The following is a 3,586-nucleotide window of genomic DNA, read 5'->3' on the forward strand; positions in this document are numbered from 1 at the left end:
CTAGGATTACAGGCGTGAGCCGCTGCACCCGGCCAGAGGGGAAGTGTATTTGTATATTTCACCCTGTCTTTCATAGGCGTTGTTTCAATGGCAAGCAAGTGAATTGAGCCAAAGAGACCCAATTGCAGAACTTTTGTAGGGACTGAAGGCAAAGAGAAGCCTCTTTCCACTAAGATTGATAGCTATGGGGAAGAAATAAGGCCAAAACTTTAGAGAGCACCCAAGTGGAGAAAGCCTGCGTGGTAGTAAAGCCAGCACAAAGGAAAGGAGAACAGACAGGAGAAAGACTGCGCTCTGACCACACTATTCAAGCTCCTGGATCCAGTTATACCTGAAGACTTGCCATGAGTTTTCAGTGACAAACCAATACATTTTCTTTCTTTTTAATTAATGTATTTATTTATTGGAATTGTAAACAACTTAAGCTGAGTTTCCATCATCTGCAATCAGAATACTCCTGACTAATACACTGGGCCTGTGTTACAGAGAAAAAAGCCACAGGCCGAGGCAGAAGAATCCTCCTCAAGGAGGACCCCAAGAGCCCCAGGACCACAGGCAGCACTGCCTCCATGCCCAGGTCACAAGGTGCAACTCAGATCGGGGGAGGAGTGCTGGGGTGACAGCCTGGCTGCAAGGGACCGCACAACTGTGTGGACCCTCTGGATCCTCGAAAGACTGCAGCTTTGAGTGGCTGTCAGATGCACCCTGGATAAGAATGTAACTCACAGCCATCACAGGCCTATAAAGCAATGGCAGAGTCACCGCCTTCCACAAGGGGGCAGTGTGGTCCAGAGTGGAAGTAGGTGAGAGAAATGCTTGTTACTCGTGAAACATCCCCTATGGACTCCTGGCAGCACCTGGAGGAAGGGCAGTTTTGCAGTGAGCTGAGATCTTGCATTCTGTAGATGGAAATGAAGCCGCTGATGCCTGGATTAGGGCTGGGGGGCCCTAGCACCCACAGACAAGAGAAGCTCAATAGTTACTTATTTTAGTAACTTTTCCTGAAGATGCCCTGGGAAGATGGCAGGTGTTCAGAGGGGATGAACATAGGCTGTACCTGTGACCCAGGCACACCATCATGGCATGAAATTGAAGAGACGCCAGGGCCCAAGGACATGCAGCCCTGGGAGCAAATAACGTGGTAATAATATCCGAAGACTGATGTCCCAAGACCCCTGACAGTAGGCAGGATGGGAGCTTAGAGTCAGAAATTGGATCATTTAAAGAAGGCCACATATCTGGGCTTGGTAGCACACATCTGTAGTCTCAGCTACTTGGGAGGCTGAGGCAGGAGGATTACTTGAGCCCAGGAGGTCGAGGCTACAGTGAGCTGGATGGGGCCACTGCACTCCTGCCTGGAAGACAAGAGTGAGAAAAAAAAAAAAAAAAAAAAAAAAAGAAAAAGAAAAAAAAGAAAGAAAATAGTGAGGCATGGTGGTGTATGCCTCTAGTCCCAGCTACTTGGGATGCTGAAGCAGGAGAATGGCTTGAGCCTGGGAGGTGGAGGTTGCAGTGAGCCAAGATGGCACCACTGCACTCCGGCCTGGGCGACAGAGCAAGACTCCTTCTCAAAAAAACAAATGAAACAAAACTTTGTCCTAGTGCATGGCAGCCTTGAAGAATATCTTCATTTAGCTTTGTTTCCCTTCCTTATAGTTTTCCCTAAGCAATTAGTCAATCAACAAATATTTCATAAATAGCTATGATGTGCAAAGCACAAGGTAAAAAAAAAAAAAAAAGGATCACTCCAGAGCTCTTGTCACTGGGAGAAATGCAACAGTGACCCCTCTAGGCTTGGCCTTGCGTGGATACTAAGGTGCCTATTAAAGGGATCCTTCCTCAGCTGCCTGTTCTTTTTAGACTAAACCAGGGCTAGAATTCAAGCAATTACAGAAGGTGAGGGATGGCAGCAAGGAGAAGGGAGCTGTCCTGCCTGGCTGGGTGCAAGAATGAGGGTGGAGTATGAGGGTTGCTGCTCTTTCCATTGCTGAATCACCCTAACGGCTGTTTCCTGCTTCCAGAACCAGAGAGCACAGGCAGCACAAGACAAGACCAAACTGCCTTTTCAAAAGCTGAGAAAGGCGATCAACATGAAGACCAGTGACTGGTGGAGGATGTCCAGAGAGTGGGGCTGGGGACAGATACCATGACATTTGAGGCTATAGAGAGGGCTTGGAGATCCCAAATGAAGTCTAAGGCTGTGATTTTCAAAGCGTGGAACCCAAATCATCAGCAGCACCTGGGACCTTATTAGAAATGCAAACTCTCAACCCCACCTCAGCCCCACTGAATCAGTAATTCTGGGGTGGGGCCAGCAATCTGTCTTACCAAGGCCTCCAGGTGATCCGGATGCACACTCAAGTTTGAAAACAAATGGCTTACTCTAGGGAGGCCCTCATCCCAGACATCCTGCACCTAAAGCACATGGCTGGGTGCGGTGGCTCATGCCTGTTATCCCAGGAATTTGAGTGGCTGAAATGGGAGGATAACTTGAGGCCAGGAGTTTGAGACCAGCCTGGGCAACATGGTGAGACAACCCCCCCCTACCCCCACCATCTCTACAAAGAATTTTAAAATTAGTCAGGTACTGGCCGGGCACGGTGGCTCACGCCTATAATCCCAGCACTTTAGGAGGCTGAGGTGGGCAGATCACAAGGTCAAGAGATCGAGACCATCCTGGCCAACATGGTGAAACCCTGTCTCTACTAAAAATACAAAAATTAGTTGGGGGTAGTGGTGCGCGCCTGTAGTCCCAGCTACTCAGGAGGCTGAGGCAGGAGAATTGCTTGAACCCGGGGGGCAGAGGTTGCAGTGAGCCGAGATCATGCCACTGCACTCCAGCCTGGGTGGCTGAGTGAGACTTCGTCTAAAAAAATTTTTTTTTAAATTAGCCAGGCATGGTGGCTCATGCCTATAATCCCAATGACTTGGGAGGATCCCTGGAGCCCAGTAGTATGAGGCTGCAGAGCTATGATTGTGCCACTGCTCTCCAGCCTGGGCAGTAGCAAGACCTTGTCTCTAAAAAACAAACAAACAAAAAAAGAAACACTTTCAGGCTTTTAGATCCCTGAATGGGTTCCAAGAAACCAGGCAGGAATTGTGAGGTTACCCCAACCAGAATTGTTGCCACTGTCCTCCCAGCTACCAGTCTCCCCTTCCTACTCCCTACTCCCTACCCCTCACCCCCAAACTCCTCTTGCCAGGAATGACTGCTGGCCCAGGCCAGGGACAGAGAGCCAGGAGCCTTCTCTAGAGGCTAGGCAACTTGAGCAGAAGCACCCCCTAGAGAGACTGCCTGGAGTCCTGAAACTTTTTCACAGGCGTTTGGCAGCTGCCCATTTACCTGCCCAGGCTGCTGGGAAATTCCAGTCCCTGAGTTTTGGGGCGGGACTTGGTTGATTCACTATAGGACAGGAGTGACCAATCAAAAACAGGCTCCAGAGGGGATGAAAGAAGCTAGGCACAGGCATCAGTTGTTGAGTTGGGAGGTGGGGGGTGGGAGGGCTGTACTGGATCCTTTACCCACTGCAGACCTCTCTGGGACTCAGCCATCTGAAAGCCAGGGTAGTGGTGGTGGGAGACTCAA

The sequence above is a fragment of the Colobus angolensis genome, unplaced genomic scaffold (genome assembly GCF_000951035.1).
Source record: "Colobus angolensis palliatus isolate OR3802 unplaced genomic scaffold, Cang.pa_1.0 Scaffold46, whole genome shotgun sequence".
Lineage (NCBI taxonomy): Eukaryota > Metazoa > Chordata > Mammalia > Primates > Cercopithecidae > Colobus > Colobus angolensis.